This window comes from Chiroxiphia lanceolata, chromosome 2, assembly GCF_009829145.1.
Source record: "Chiroxiphia lanceolata isolate bChiLan1 chromosome 2, bChiLan1.pri, whole genome shotgun sequence".
Taxonomy (NCBI): domain Eukaryota; kingdom Metazoa; phylum Chordata; class Aves; order Passeriformes; family Pipridae; genus Chiroxiphia; species Chiroxiphia lanceolata.
In genome coordinates this window covers 11240910-11258482 of record NC_045638.1, presented here as the reverse complement: position 1 = coordinate 11258482, position 17573 = coordinate 11240910, and the positions used below count along the sequence as shown (strand labels likewise).

General features: G+C 40.0%; 1 protein-coding gene across 3 annotated transcripts in view; it reads right to left on the bottom strand.

Moving 5' to 3' along the window:
- TAB3 (TGF-beta activated kinase 1 (MAP3K7) binding protein 3) overlaps positions 1-15593 on the bottom strand; it is a 44331-nt gene extending 28738 nt beyond the window's left edge. For 2 of the 3 annotated variants that reach the window (XM_032678865.1, XM_032678867.1), the window contains exon 1: positions 15457-15589. The gene's annotated coding sequence lies outside the window, so the exon portion shown is untranslated. Of the gene's footprint in view, positions 1-15456 lie in introns of all 3 variants that reach the window. The other variant, XR_004355212.1, reaches the window with a different exon arrangement.
- Positions 15594-17573: the final 1980 nt, after the last annotated feature.

The following is a 17573-nucleotide window of genomic DNA, read 5'->3' as shown; positions in this document are numbered from 1 at the left end:
CAGAAAGCATCAACTTCCACTTCTGAAGTTTTTAGTTAAGCTTTAGTGTTCTGACTGTGTAAATTTCTTTGACATGACTAATTGCTATAAAATACAGTGAACACGTTATGCAGCGTGCCTGTCTTTTCTATCATTCCAGAAGAATTTGTTAAGATAAGGAAACGTAACACAAACCTTGCTGATTCTGTGACATCTTCTGACAAGTCTCTGCATGAATACCCACTCACAAGGGTGCCACAAAAAAGTCATATCCAGAGGTTACACACCTCATTAATGTTATTTGTGTTTTTTCCAGTATAATACATTGAAGTTATCTATAATCATATGGGTACACGTATAAATGACTGAGTATCTGCTATAGTTGAGGAACTGCTGTGCCCAATTTCCTAGCAAGACAGAAGACACCTTAAAATAAAAACATTATCTGCAAACAACAAATATATACACATGTACATACCTATATATATATATATATGTACAGAGACGTCATATAAGCCCTAGTTCACCCTTTTTATACCTTTTTCTTTTGAGGGTAGAGTGCCTTAAAATTAGATTTTTGTTTCTGCAACATATTTTATTTTTTTAAGACCACAATCATCTTCTACTAACATTATTTTATCTCAGCTTAGCCCCAGACTTAGTCCCTTTCCAGGGACATGTGCCTTAGATACTATACAAGGCAGACATTTTAAAATGTTTTCATTCTACACTCAGTTTAGTATTCTCTATTACAAAATACTAATAGGACACCAACAAAAGATCTGGTGGAAGGAAAGCTGGGAGTTTCCCCTCCTTCCATAAGCAAAGTCTATGTTACAACTGTTGCAGCAAGAAATGTTGGTCTGTAAGGTGATAATTAAACAATCAACACTCAAGACAAAGCTGTAGCTGTCCTGTCTGTGGAACTGCTTGAACAGTAAATCTCCATAAGGAAGTCTAGATGTTTCAGATTCACTTGTTCCATAATCTTGGACCAGAAATAGGACAAGCCAAAAGAGATAATGGAAAGACTAGAATACAACTGATCATCCTAAAATGCACTGATGCATTCCTGCCAAAATTCTTTAAAGGACTTGAATGGTATCCAATACCTTTACTTGATCAAAGCTTTAGAGTATCCTCTTCCTTACAGAGAGCTCCAAACCAGGTGGGTTTAACACCAGAGAGTGCAGGCTGAGAAACTACAGATAACAGCAGGAGAATTGCTGTCACCTACACTGAACTTCTCCACGAACAAAATTAATTTCTGCTTTGAGTCACAGAATGGTTTGGGTTAGAAGGGATCTTAAAGATCATCTAATTCCAACCCCACTGCCATGGGCAGGGACATCTTTTTATTGTTTTTCTTGAATTAAAAATTCTTCTGTTTCCAACTCAATGTAGTACTCAAAGTTTGTACGTTTGAAAAACCAATACTTACACCTAATGAATATTCTACTCTAATAATGCAGCACTCTTAGTATTGTCAAATTCCTTTCCTGCTCTTCAGTGTGCTCTGGGCAGAAGACACGACTGGAAACTGATTTCTTCTAACAATTTAATACTTAATTGTAAGCTCAATGATTCATTTGTAGGTTAGTCATAGCTATGTAACAGCACAAACTCCTCTTAAAAATAAAACACACTTTACCTCTCTCTGAGGCTTTAAAGTCATGACTTTGGTAGGTTAACCAAAGCTGTGTCTGCAGTCTGGACACCTTGGTTACTCAACTCAGTGACACTGTCTGCAAAGGCACGTTGTCGGTATTCAGGTCATCAGTTTTAACATTTGTTTATTTTTGTTGGTCTGACACCAGAAAATTTCAAATTCAAGTGATGAGATTAATGCAATTCCTGGCTGGAGCATGCATGACTTTTTACATACAGCTGAGTATAAAAAAAAAAAAAAAAATCAATTTTGTGATGGTGGAACTGGATGCCCCTTTCACAGAGCCTGTGACTGCAATATATTCCTCTAACAGGAAAATGTTAAACAACTTTATAGAATCAGCCTTACAGTGTAGAAAGTAAAGAGACAGAAATCATGCCAGTCTCTCCAGAGTTGACACTGCATGGCTGTCTGACAGTGAAGTTACAAGCAAATTTAACTTTCATCAGTTACAGCTACAGAAAAAAACACCCCTATAAATCTGAATATGAGACAAAATGAATGAAGCACACTCTACGAAACTTTCAGGAATAAGTAGTATTTGGCTTTTCAATGCATTTCACCCAAAAGTCTCTATTCACAATTTCAATTTTTAGAATACCTTATTTTTATTCTACATGACAAATAACCTTCCAGATATAAGCCAAACATGCATATGAAACACTTTAGGCAATCAGTATGTCTCTAAAGCCAAATAATTTCCACACTGATCTGCCTTACTGTACTCCATTTAAGGTTGGTAGGATAAACTGCACTGATTTCATTTCCCTTTTAGGAAGTTATCCTCATAATCCTGCTTTAGAAGAAGAAAAAAAACTAGGGCTCAAAGGTAGCTTCAACTTAAAAGTTACTAACTAATTCTACTTTCTAAGAGGTTTGGATTATTTCACTTCTCAAAAACAAAAAGATGCTGTCCAGCAGCTCAAAGCAGGTGCATCCTCCAAAATCAATGTTCTCCTTCACCTTCACAGACCTTTGTTCTTATCAGATTTATGGGGTCTTATGGATAAATTTGTAAAGCAGCAGCAAAAGAACTTGAAACATTCTCTGCACTACACTGAACTTGCCCTGTTATTTGTGCTGTACTCAGGGCTCTTCACCTCCACCAGAAGAGTGGAACTGACAGCCACTCAACAGTCTGAGTGGTTGCAGATGTGCTGCCAGGAATGTAAAAGCCTTTCACCTGATGTGACACAGTGCTGTCTTTGCTTAGATGCTGCAGCACAGGAGGAAATGGGGTATTAAGTTAGTTCTTTAACCAATCTCCCAATTTCTTTGCTGCTAAGAAGTGGCAATGTCCATATGTTTTGTAGAAAGGAATAATATGGAGCATGCCCAGCTCTTCATTTAGAAACCAAGAATTTCAGTATGAAACACAGATCTTTTGGGTTAACTCCCTGCAGTCTTAAAAGAGCATCATTTACTGAGAACATAGAGGGGAAAAAAAAAAAAATAAATCAAGGTCATGTATCTTCCCATAAATCTAGTGCAGTCTGGTACACAACAGGAGGTCAGACAGCAGAAAAATCTGAAGTTTAAAATAATTTGCAATCACCCCCCAGCCAGCCAAACACAACTGCCACCAGAGCATTCCCCTGAGGCCGATAACTGACACACAGAGCCTGCCCTGGGCAGGCAGCACAGTGAGACACTTCTACATTTCTGAACCAAAGAAGCAGTTGAAAGAAAAAAAAAATACATCAAAATGACATTGTAAACTGTAAACTGATGCCTCGATTCCAAAATCACAGCACAAGTCACACCCTCTGCTTAACCAAACAGCCGATGACTTCCTCAGAATTCTCACAACATTAACGCAAACAAACTCTCAGCTCTCAGCATTTACATGATCCAGACTCAAGTGCACACTTTGGGTTCTCTCTGTTTTTAGAGGAGAGGGAGAAGGAAGGACATGAAAGTCTTTGACATTTTTAGTGCTGTTTAAGCACAAGTTTTATTCTATGCTGTTCTGTGTCATTCTTCCCCTACAGGATGGGAAGCAATGCTACACAAACAAACACTAATACTTTATTTAGAAACAGAATTCAAACCTATATGAAAATTAGATATTAACATACTTCTAAAATGCTATGAATAAGCACATTTTAAGAATAACTCTGCTAAACAGCCTTGTGTATTCAAAACTTGGTTTTCAATATCTGAATGACCCGAGGAATACTGTAACAGGTCTGTCACCTGTTAGACTATATATCATATACAGTTCTCTATTCCTCCCAGTTGCTGGAGAAATATGCAAATTAAGTGGTTAGATACCTCTAAGAAGCCTGTTCTTTGTTTCAGTATCAGCTTTAAAAAACCAAAGGTAATTTACCTTTTAAAGAAACTCTGATAATACAAAAATAATTGTATTTTATTTTCTCGACTACTTCAGATCACCAATTTTCCACTATGGTGAACTAAACTCAGTACTGTTTAAAGACTGGACTTCTTGGCTGAAAAAGACTGGACTCTTCTTATTAAATACTTACTCAAGAAGCACAATCAAAAGAACCCCCAGTTACCAGATTTACATATACGTTTTAGCCAACTTCTGCCAAGAACAGTTACTGGGAATTCAGGGTATACATCAAACCTTGAATACTTGAGGGCCACTAATTCTCCATCACTGTCTACACAGTTTAACCTAAGGAGTTACTCTTAGTTCAAATATCTTATTACATATTTTGTCTAATTGTCAAATAGATTAAAAATAAATTCACACCAATTTGAAGACTTGTAAAAGAAAACGTACATTCAACTCTCTGTACATATTGTCTCACATACAGGATCTCTATTACTTTATTTGTCAGATTTCCACACCCAACTTAGATGGGAAGTGCAACTTACTACATATTTGAAAACTAAATTAACTGGACACAGACAGAACAGTCTAATGAGAAACTGTCTTTAATAAACACATTTCCAAGTATGTGTAAGAGTAAATACATTCTTTCTGTAGTTATACATGCTCAATTCAACTGAACTGGGTCCAGAATAAACAGAAACTACAGGGGGAAAAAAAAACAACAACAAAACAAACAACAACAACAAAAACACAAAAAAAACCAACCAACCAAGTAAAAAACAAACAAACAAATAAAAACAAACCAAAAACCAACCCACAAAACCGGGCACACAATTAAGCTACAAGTTAATACACCGCAGTATTGACTTTCTACTTATTATTGTCCAAGTATTCGCTACGTAAAGCAAACTTTCAATAAGTGAACAACATGAATCATAATAAGCATGCCTAAATTGTATTAAAAATTCTCAACCTGCATAATTTATTACAAAAAGTGAAACTCGAATTATTATTTTCAAATAAGAACCAAATATTTAAAGGAAATATCAGTACTAGAAATCGAAATTACATGTTCCAAATGCACAGAATTGTTCACACAACTGCTTTTACCTCAATAAAACTGAACTCCAAATGTATTTTACATTTTAAGTCAGTTTGTAAATTACTAACGTAAAACAAATGTCTCTAGTGAAGACTATATAACAGACAATCTCGACTAGTCTAGGAGTCAGTAGAAAGACAACTTACTACTGAATTTTGTAATATCAGAACTGCTTATTAAGATGCTGTTGAATGTTATTGGGGGGGGGGAGAAAATAAATTCTTAAACATCAGAAGTGCAAAGTAATTAACAGAAGGAAAAAAAAAAATCACCAAAAATTACAAACATAACCATACCCAAATATCAAGCTTCTTACAAACATTTTTAACAAGGAATACAGGGCTGCAATCTAAGTCCCTTCTATGCAGAGACACAGAAATACAGTTACAAGGGAAAAGAAATACTGAACATCCCAATCCACCCATTTTCTTGTCCAGGACATGGTGTCACAACTGAAAACACCAAACAAACAGCAATTCCAGAAAAAAGAGTATTTTGCTATTGTTGTTCAACTCAAAAAAAACCAACCAACCAAACATTAAAAATCAAAACAAGTGAGCACTAGGCACTGGACATTAACTTCAGGAAATAAGTTGTGGAGGAGGAAAAAAAAATAAATCTTTGTTCAGGGAAGTATTTATCATCATAAAATGCTCAGCGACAGCACACAGTCTGGGTACTTCCACAAGAGAAAACTGTCACAAAGGAAGTCTCATCTATTTCATAATCACCTTAAACCAGCAAAAATACAGTATTTCTGAAGAAAGAATTTGCTTCTCCTTTCCTTTGAATGCTTGCTCCTCCCAGCATGCCACCACAAATTAAGAGACAGCAAAGTGGACATTACTAAAGCTAAACTTTGATTTGCCAACACTAAATACTGGCCCAGTCTGGATCAGCTCCATGATTCACCTCAAAACTCCACAAAACCTCGTGTCACAGTCAGACACAACACTGAGACAGCAGCAGGCAGCCAAGATGAGAGAGAAGTGTTAGATCCAAGTGTCACGATAGGATTTGACCAGGAAGATCTCAAAGCAGACTCTCCCTTCAGGTAAGACAGAAAAAACTATTAGAAATTAGGCTTTCCCATTACAAAAGCAGTCCAAGTCATAATTCTTCCATTCCATTTAGCAGATTTCCTTCTGTGACACAGGCATCTCAATAGTTGCAACAAACCATGCAACCAACAGCTGTGGTTGCAACCAATATATCCAGTTGGTCACTCTTTACTTAGTGATTTAGATGCTGAAGAACAGGTAACATTCCTAGAAGTCTTCTTTCCAAGGTTAAATGATAGTATCCCTGTGAAATCCAAATGATCTACAATCAAGCAAGCCAGAAACCTAAACCTTGGAGAAGCAATGATTGTTCTGAACTCTGTCTTTGAGTCTTCATTTTCTTTTTTATTTAAAAGAATTGGGAGAAGCTCTTAGCCTTGACCACAGGAAAAACATAGCAATCAAACCAGATTAGTTATGAATTTTGGGGATTTGCAAATAAGAATAATCACAGAACAGAGAAAATAACTCAAAAAGTAGGTCAAACTATACAAAATACCCACATTGAAAAATGTTAGTATTCTGAGATGCATAGTGATAAATTTAATCTAGTGTTAACAAAGAATTAAAACATACACTTAAAGAGAAGCTTGCAATCCTCACAGATCCCTCCTCAAAAGTTATTCTGCAGAAAGATTTACTGAATAAACTCAGATGTTACTCATCTTTGACTATCTGTAACTATTTCTTAAAACTTATACAGATTACATGTACTCAAATATATGCATAATAAAAATTTATCTGAATTCCACCTTGAGATTTGCACCTTAGTAAACTCATTTAATTTTTAAGCATTCTTTTTTTCATAGCTAGTAACATCATTAAACATTAAAGGAACTCCAGTTAAATACTGCTTCATACAAATGCAATGCAGCTATTTTACTGCTTTTCAAGAAGACATTATTCAAATAATCACCACTATTCCTGCATATTGGGGGGAAAACAAAAAAATCCAGCAATTTTTTGGTAGAGTATTTGTCTGCTGGATGGTCTTCTAAGAGGATTCTGTCATGCTGTACTTACTATCAGGTAACCAAACAACTAAGATGATAATACTATATAACATGGGATCATCGCTACTACTGAACAAATAATCCAAACCACCAAGTTTTTCTGGTTGCTTGATATTTATTATAATTTACTAAAAATTAAGATTATTTATGGTTACATAACATGCTTACATAATTCACAAATTCTGGTATACACAGAAATAACTCACCCTACAAGTCAAAGTGTATCACACACTTGCTGGGAACACAAAACAAACACCACCCTCATCCCCGGAAACAAAACCAACTGTGGTTAAAAAAACCCAAAACAAAACCAAACTCAGAAAAGCAGACAAAAGAAAGGTCTACGCAAGTCTAAATGCATTCCCCTTAAGCATATAGAGTTTTCATTTTCTGAACAGACTAAATAGCCTGTACCATAAATAGTTTCACTTAAAAATGAGTGCAGCTTACATAAGCATGTGGCACTCAACCATTTTTACTGATGGCAATACAACCAGTAGTAGCAAAAAAGTAGTACATTAAACATGCTCAGTTCAGCAAATAGCATTCAGGAAGTAATTCAAAATAGCAGTAGCCTTTACTCTAAGGCTAACTAAGGCTAGTAACAAAGCTTAAACTCAAATATTCCATGAATGGACAAGTGGATACAGTAGTCCAATGACTATGCTCAGGAAAAGTTATTCAGAATAGCCCCAAAGCAGAAATTTGCCATGCTCATGAGGGCACAACTTTTCCCATAAGACAAATTTGTACTATCTGGAATCTGTGTTTTAGCACATAATCAAAACATAAGAACAAAAGATATCAAAATGTCAGTAACTAATGTCATAACTACTTTCTTCCCTCCTGAATCAAAGACTATAAATCAGATAGAAACATTTAAACCTTTTGTGCTTTTTTCCTCTTCTTCTAGCACTGTAAGTACTTATGAAAGCCTTACCTTTCAAAACTTCCAAAACCAAGAGACATTAAGAGAATTCTTTAGACTTCTTTACAGAAAGATGGACCAAACAGTGATCTACGGGGTAGGTTTTAACAAGACTCAGTGGGGGTGAAGCAGATAAGGACTGTTTGGTTTTGTGGGAGTTTTTTTTTTACACTCAATTTACAGGAGACAGTGAAACTTCTGATGCTGTCCTGCCAGCTCCCTGACACCACTTCCCTTTCATCTAATTCCTAGAGCCATTAAGTCCAGGAACTGCAATCCCCACAGGGATGGATGGCTTCAGTAAGCAATACAAAACTTTTTCCACCTCCCTCAACCACCAGAAGAGTGAGTAGAATTTTCTTTTTCAGGAGATATGGATTCCTTAAGAGAAGTAGGAGCTCTTCCTTCATCTTTGCTGCGTTTCCAGGAGGGGAATCTTCCATCAGACAGAAGACACCAGTCCACTAATGCTGTGTTTTGAGCTCTCAGTAACAGATGTATATGAGAACAAACTGCACTGGGACTTCTGAACACAAAACCCTAGAACTGAACTGCACAGATAAGAACCAAACAGAACAAGCCTCCATGCCCTGATCACATCTTGGGTAACATATGCTCTTAGGAGATGTGTCATGAATTTTTACTACAACTTTTACAGAAATATGTCTCAGTTAAAGAAAAGCAGCTTTCAAGTGTCTGGTGTTCCTCCAGAAATAGAAGTACTGTTTATCACAGTACCAGGAACGTCTCTGTTGATGGTACTAGTGCCTTGCTGAGTAACAACAACAAGGATCACTGAAGATGCCTCAATGTCCACATTACTATAGAAACATGTCATCCAGCTGATGGAGCTAAAACCATCAAGACCTGCTGTACAGAGATGCTGAGAGGACTCTTTCTTGTCTTTGGAAATCTTAAAGTTGTCCTCTACAGTAGCCATGGATTCATCTCCCTCTCACAGACCACTTACTGTCAGATAAAGGAACTATTTCCACGCTTTGGTGATTTTTTTTTTGACTCTTTTTCTCTCTCTAATTTTTTTACCTTTTTTCTTTTTTTTTTAATACAGTAGATAATCATTTCTAAAGACAGAGCAAAATAGCTGATCTTACTTAGGTCTCTCTTAGGCCTAAGGGTACCTTCAGCCTCATTTATCTCAACTCCCAAATCTTGAAAAGGATTGGCAGGTAGAACATTTACTTGACTTGGAACTTTCTTTAAAGGAAAAAGCAGCATTTACCATATTTAGAGACATAGCTTCAGAAGCAAAGAGGCAAATTTCATTTAAGAGGGGTCTACATTCTGCCATTTATAAACTTATGAAATTCAACTGCAACAGATGTGACAGAAACTGCTTTCTTTGTCTGGCCTCTCTTACTTTAAGCTGGATATTCCAAGAAAACAATAATAAAAGAATATATTTGTTACAGAAAGTGTTAATAAACTCACATTGACACAGAAGGAAGCTGAATGTGAACAGGGATAATTATCTCACTGTCACTGCCTGCTACTGAAACCAGTACATGGGTATTGAAGGCCAACATCTCCAGTCCAGAATCAAGACAAAGTACAGAACTGCAAACATTCCTGAACAATTACTCAAAAAACTTCTGAACTCACAACCCATGAAGCACTTTCAGACCAACAATGAGATTAATTTTTGAAACACCTGTGTAAGCCACTGATGTCCATGAAGAAGGAACAGCATGCAAACTTTTATAACCGTATTTTCAAGATGTTGCCCAAACAGCGGGAGATGAAGCACAGACAGACTAAAATAACTGCGACCCCATGCTGTCCATTTGAAGCTTAATGAGTTGCAAAACCCATGATAATGTACAAAATCAAATTGCAAGAACAAAGTACATAAGATTATGCACTGACAAAAATGTCATTTTTAAAATACAATGTCATATAAGTGTTCCCAGTCCAGCTGCAACACTTAGCAATTACTGAAGTCACATTTGCACACCATCAGATCACCCAGCAACTAAAACTTGATTTTTACCAGGAAAAGACAAATTGGCATTTCAGTAGAATACCCAGAAAATAACAAAGTTTTTAACACCTTCAAGTCAGCAGCGGGAAGAAAGATGATATTTGATGTAACGCTTGCTAGTAGAAATTTATCCTATTAACATTCTTTTTGAGCAACTATGAAGCAACAGAGTGAAGTTATACCAAATTAACACTTTGCTTTATCTAGACACATCATTTCTGATCCGACATTTAGCAGGATTATGGTGAGAATTACTATTCCATCAAGATAATCTTAAGAATTTCAGGAAAAAAGGCAAATACACTTCAAGGCAATGCTGTGCAGAAGACCTAGCGTCTGGTTTACAATTTCTGCAAGCTGATCCTTCAAGAACATCAGCATGAAAACCAAGTTCTACATTTCTTTCATAACTTGTACAACACCTAGGTAAAAAAAAGCCAAACAACCACCCCCTATTTATCAAGTATTACTAGTCCTACACCCAATGCCAAAAAAACAAAGAACAAAACAAATCCACAACTCTTTCAAGTGCCAGGAAAAAAATGTCCACATTTTAAGTCAAGCCAAAGTATACAAACTCCCCACAGAACAAAAAGAATTATACTTGAGGATTTATACCAATGTGACAAATGACACACATAGAACAAACCAAGCCTTTCCCCAGCCATCCTCCACTGAAGCTGTGACACTGTAAATCAGTAAGAATTGTTCAAACAGATGAGACTTCGGGGCAAATCACCTTAGAACATAACCAAGCAAGGCAAAAATGAAAGCTTAAAGCTGCAACAAGATTAAAATACTAGCACTGTTACCAAATCTGATAAGAAACAGTCAACACTGAATACAATTTAGAAAATCATTCAAGATTTTTCTGCCACAACATCCAAGACAAACACTGATAGTAACAGATTTTTTTTTCCTAAAAATTCCATTTGTTCTTAGATGAACCCTGATTTCACAGAAACTGATCTGCTTTTCAAATTAATACACTTCAGTGGATATGCAATTTCATTTGAAAGCAAGTATTTCATTATGAATGTGGAACACAACTCATTGAATGTAACCTGCTGAAAGGTGTTTTTAAGGAAACACCCTCAATGATCCCCCAGCAAGTCCACAAGCAGATAGAAAAATATCTGTATTTCAGCTGTGACTGCCAGGTTACTGAACACCACTGTAGCAGAATGACCTCTCCCTATCTAGTCTGTGACTTTTCTGTTCACTTACAAAGTCCCTGTTTTAAACAACTCTCTGAAAAGAGCAAAAGTAGAAGTAATTTTCCTTAAAATAGAGTTAGATTAGGATAAAACCTGATAATTCATTGAAGATGCTTTTATAATACAGCTACTTTGAATTCAGACCCCGAATAAAATGAAACCCACCTGAAATTCAAGAACTAATGCTTCTTGAGAACACAAAGCTGTATATAATCCTAACAGAGGTGGCATTTTTCACTTTAGTGCTACGCTGGCTATTGTGAAACAATACTTGAAAAGTGAGAAACATTCAATGTAGTAATCAATGGGGTGTAAGAATATTGAAATGTTAGTTCCACTCTGACATTAAACTGAGACACGCAGACAGCATGATCTGTCTAGTATAATTAATCTTCAAAAAGAGAAAAGGAACAAGAAAAATGCTAAACAGTGATAATTCACTGCACAACTTGAGCTGTATGGTTTATTAGTAACACTGTGGTTTTTACATACTGAATTTTGTGAGATGTATTTCAGCTTTTCATGTTGATAAAAAAAAGCCTCAGTGATGTTTCTTCTGGAAGTTGTGCACATGAGTCTCCTGGATACTAATACCACAGGGCACTGACTGACACAGCACAGAAGTTGTTGACCAACTCTCCACCTCACACAGGATGAGAGATACTCAGTACCAGAGAATCATCTCCCCTGTCAGGTTGAACTCATATCATCTGTCTTAAGCTGGAGAGACGTATTTGCTAAGTACTACCAGTACATTCATTATGTGAAAGCCTTTCAAAGGACAACTTTGACTGACACTTCCAGGTTTGGCAGAGTAAAAGAACCTATTCCAGCAATGTTTTCAACCAACACCTTCAACATTTGCATACACGAGTCTAAACAAGTATTTCAAAACTCTCATCTTTCCATTTAGGAAGAACACTTCTCATATGGGAACTGGCACCACGACATGACCACACATTTAATCTCAACAAAATGATTCTTGGTCTTTCAGGAGAACAAGACAGCCAATATCACCCCTCAGACAATATTTTAGTCTACTGTGCCCATACATAAATAACAGTCTGCAGAAAATTTGTATTATCTACACAGCTGAAGAAAAGCTTCAACTTGCAAGAAAAAAGACAGTAACAGAAAAGTTTGTCAGGGATTTGAAAGTAAATCCCTAATAACAGTTTACTGTACTACGCAGCACCAACACTTTTCAGTTTGGCTTTATTTTTCTATTTGAGTAAGGGCAGTAACATGGACAGGAAAAAATATTGCAAACCCACAAGCCACAGATATTTCTACCGTGTAATTTAAAACACTTGTAGTCAAAAGTAGTCCAAAAGGTGCTTATGAAACTGTTTCAGGCTTTGTATGAACTGTCTCTTAATTTCACACTCCATTTGTCACTTGCCTTTTAACCATGAACACACCATGTAACAAAAGTGACTCCTTCACTGCAAACACCTGTACTTGCACTTTAGTCGACCTTCTGTGTGCACACACAGGTACAAACACACCAGGCACTGCTCCTACTTCAGCTCCAGGCAGCGGGAACAGCAGCATCGTACAGATGCTCCTGGAGCAAAATGTGTCATACCAGAGTTCAGGTGGATGACTAAGCACACAAGACAGACTTGACATTACCCAAAATTTACTAGATTTGATCATTTACTCAATGTTTCAATCACCTCAAAAATACCTTTGGTGTCAAAGAAGTAAATCAAAGGCTTTTGCTTGTGTTGTTAGTGATTTTGCTGAAACACTGCAGCTGTGAAAATAAAGATGTGAGCTATCATCCCACCTGGAGATACAGCTCTTTGAAAAATAACTCAATAAAACATCTGAGTTTCTTATACTTCAGTACACAACTCTTGCCCTAACCAAGAATACTTTTGCAGGTCATACTTTGAGGCTACTTATGCTATTTAAAAATACATACAAAATGAATCATCACAGGTTTGAAGTCAGGAGAAAGCGACTACAGACCAGTGCAAACAAAAACTGAACTTCATTTCATTGCCACATAATTTTTGAGAGGGGACAGAAGGAGACAAGCTACTATGGGATAACCTTAGGAATCACATTAATGTATTCTCTTGGATGACTTCAAAGGAATCCTTTTCCATTAGGATTACTCTTTGCAACTCAACTGACAGACATCAGCACAGACATATCACCAAAGCTGAGTGGAAAAGAAGACATGTTTTCACCACATCTATTCAAGTTCTCTTGTCTTCCTCAAGATGACAACTAATGGAAGGAAAAAGGAACCTCAGTGAGATTCAGGAAAGAACAAGAATGGTCACAGATCTCACAATACTCTCTTTACATTTATCTGCAATCACTTATAGCAAAGGTTATGACCCAAGCCAGATGAAAATACATCACAAAAGTATAAAATCATAGCAAGAATTCCTCACACTTATTCAACTCACTGTACCTAAACATTCAACATTAAAGGTTGACTTAAATGCTGATCTTATTATCCTTTACTAAAGTGTGTAGAATTTGACACCTTGGTAGATTTATGAACTGAGACAGTCCATATATACATTAACACAGGCTGTTATGGCATTCTTCAGATTGCTGCTATCAACAGACACCATTCACAACACAGGACAAAGGGCAAGCTTTAACAAATGTTGTGAAACACTTTATTTTTAAAAATCCTGTTCCTCTCTCTCTACAAAGAGGAAACGAATTTAACATTTCTCCTTTTTAAAAGAAATATGTTAACTGAAAATATATTTGCAGAGGGGCAGAATAAAGTATTGCTTTTCTCACAGATCTGGAAAACAAAATTAAAGTTACCAGAACAGTGACTGGCCTTTGACCACAGAAGCTTTACCTGTAACTTTTAAGAGTTCTGTTAGACTGAGTGCTCTGAAAACAGAAATGGTCAAGTGGACCTGCCACAGAACATGAGCCCATAAAGAAATACTACTCAATTTTGTCACAGAAACACCTGCACTAAAAATAACAGACACATATCAATACATCAGCAGGATGGGTTGACCTGACCACTCTCAGTATTTACTTAGAACACAATAAGAGGGGAAAAGGAAAAGCTACTGTGTAACATCGAGCTTAAACATCTTGAAATGTACTTATTATAAAAGCAACTACAAACAGCCTTTAGCCAATTTATTTAACTAATATTTACTGCATTCATTAGCTATAAAGGTATCAATAGACCACTAATAACATCTTCAAATTAGTTACCACTGAGACCTTCCAAGACAGTTTAATGCATGTTTACCTGAACATAGTGTCTTGGTTTAAGTTTTCCCACTACTTTCCAAGTCTGCCTTCTCTGAGCCAATCCGTTTTTTTGGAGGCAGGGAATCTCTACCAAACCCTGAAGTACTGCTACTCCCAAGACACCAAAGCAATTGCCTTTCCTCTCCTTGTTTTCTCCTTGCTAAAGCAAGGGAAATAAGAGCCAATATCACATTACAAGTCATGTCTGAACAAGGGGAAAGCACAGTGACTGCAGCCAAATGTTAACACCGAGCAGTATCAAGCCCTAAATACAAAGCGCATCCTTCCATCACATCCACCTATATTAGAAAAACAAAGCAAAATGAAACCCGAGCTCGTTTTCCCCGGTGCCAATACAAACAAGTGATAAGATCTCAAACCCGACCCGAAGCCAAGACTCTGGACAGAGCATAACTGAGGCCTCGTTACCTCTGGGGGCCTCTCTATGCCCGGAGCCAAGGCTCGGCAGCAGCATCATCCTGCTGCAGTCACGTCCGAGGGGCAGGGGCAGCCTTTACCTGTGAATCTACTTGCCTTTTATTAATTTTTTATTTTTTTTTTAAACTCCAAGAGCAGCATCGGTGGCCCAGCAGACACCACGGGGGACACCCCGCACAGGAGGAATCCCCGGGCTCCAAAAACAAAGACCAAAGTTTTCCCTGCTCGGCGCTGCGTGGGAGTGCGGCAGCAAAACAGGAGCCAGGATCAACACGAGCCGCCTCCCGGCACCACACCCGGGCCCACGCAGGGCAGGACACCCCCCGCTCCCGGGGCAGCTCCAGCCGCTCCCTCCCGGGCAGGAAGGGGACACGGCGACACTCCCCGCCCGGCGGGACGGGGGGAGCGCGGGGTGTCCCCCTGAGCGCCCCTTCCCGAGCCCCTGCCCGCCCCCACAAACCCACGCGCTCCCTCACCGCCCCCCCCCCCTCACCGTGCTGCGCTGGGGGCTCGGCTGCGGCTCCGGCGGCTGCATTCCCGCCCCTCTGCTGTGCCCCGGGGCCGCGGCGCGGGGTCCTCCCCGTTGCTCCTGAGGGGAGGGAAGGGGCGCCGGGAAGGGTCGGGAGCGGGACGGGGCTCCCGGGACAGGGGTCCCGGCGCGCGGGGCCGGGCGGCGCTTCCGGGCTCGGGGCGGCGCGCGGGGGCCGCCGGGCGGGGGGCGGGGCCCCGGCTGCGCGAGCGGCCCTACGACACCGCGCGGTCCGCGCGCGCCGGGCGGGTCCGCTCTCGCGAGACTTGGCGAGGGCGGGAGGCAGGGGCGGGGGCGGAGGAGGTTTGAACGAGTGGGGGCGTGGCCACGGCTAATGGGGCGTGGCCAGGGAAGGGGCGGGGCCGGTGCGAGGGAGTGTTCGGGCTCCCGCGTTCCAGGTGTCTGGCATTTCTGTGTTCTGGCATTCCCGGGCTCTGCTGTTCACGGACTCCGAGATTCTCGGGCCCTGACATTCCTGGGTTCTGGGATCCCGGGCTCTGGCGTTCCCGGGCTCTGAGATTCCCATGTTCTGGCATTCCCGCGCTCTAGGATTCCCGGGATCTGGCATTCCCGCGCTCTGGCATTCCCGGGTTCTGGGATCCTGGGCTCAGTTTCCCGCATTCTGGCAATCCCAGGCTATAGAATTACCGGGCTCTGGCTTTCCCAGGCTCTGAGATTCCCGTGTTCTGGCGTTCCCGGGCTGTAGGATTCCCAGGCTCTGGCATTCCCGGGTTCTGGGATCCCGGGCTCAGTTTCCCACATTCTGGCAATGCCGGACTATAGGATTCCTGGGCTCTGGTGTTCCCGGGCTCTGAGATTCCCTTGTATCCCCTCCGCAGCATCACACCGTGAGTTTTTCCTCAGCTCCTTTAAAACGAAGGTTTCCAGGAGCCGGCGGGACACAGCGCTGGGTGTTCGGGGGATGTGGACCCGCGGTCTGGCCTTCCTCCTGTCCAGAGGAACATCCTGAGCAAGGTTGGGCGGTGGATAAAACTCACGGGTTGTTTTCTGAGTACTGACAGCGACAGTAAAGTGTGTGGACACAAAGGTTCCAGCACAGTTCACAGTCAGTGGTTCAGACTGGAGGGGACCACAGTGGGTCATCTGGCCCAACCTCCCTGCCCAAGCACAGAATCACAGAATCAATTGGATTGGAAAAGACTCCTGAGATCATTGAGTCCAACACTTGACCCAACACCACCTTGTCTACTAGACCATGGCACCAAGTGCCACATCCAGTGTCTTCTTAAACACCTCCAGGGACAGTGATTCTCTCACCGTCCTGGGTAGCCCATTCCAGGGTCATCCCAGAACACATGACATGGGATTGTGCCCAGACAGCTCTGGGATATCTCCAGTGAGGGAGACTCCACAGCCCCTGGGGCAGTGTGTTGCACTGTGTGTTCTCACACAGCACGGGGTGTCTGTGAGCAGGAAAATGCCCTTGTGCTGTGCTCCTGCCCAAAGGGCTCATGATCCTGTGACATTCCCAGTAGAGATTTTGTGTCCCTCTGTTGGCAGGATACACTTGAGGCTGTGATTATACGAATTGATCCAACGTGAACTTTTCATTGACATCCACGGGGGCTGAAATATTCCTGTTGAGGCAGAGCCTTGCAGATGGTTTAGTGGGTGTACATTGATTTTTCATCCACAGACTGGGCCTTCACTTGAGATTATGTTCTGTTTGTGTTCCACTGTAAGCTGGTCTAAAGCATCTTTTCCCAAGCAATAAAGACAATGATTTGTGTTTTTCAGGGGGGAGGTGGAGGTGGTGGTGTGTTTATATGCTTTTCTTTGATTAGTTAGCATCTGTCTTGTGTAGATTTTTTTTTTCTTTCTTTCTTATCACATTTTGTCAGAGCCACAGAAACACCATTGCACTGATACCAATGAGAGCAGATGCAGAGTTCTGTAACCACCTTCTGTTTCTCTCTGGTAAGGAACTGGAAGTGCGGGGAGGATGTGTATCTTGTATTGTCATTACTGACTCTCCACGTCATCTTCCATGTGTAGAGGCTTCAGCTCCTGTGTCAGAGGTTGTGTGAAGTTAATTAAGGAATTCCTGTATTCTAATCTCT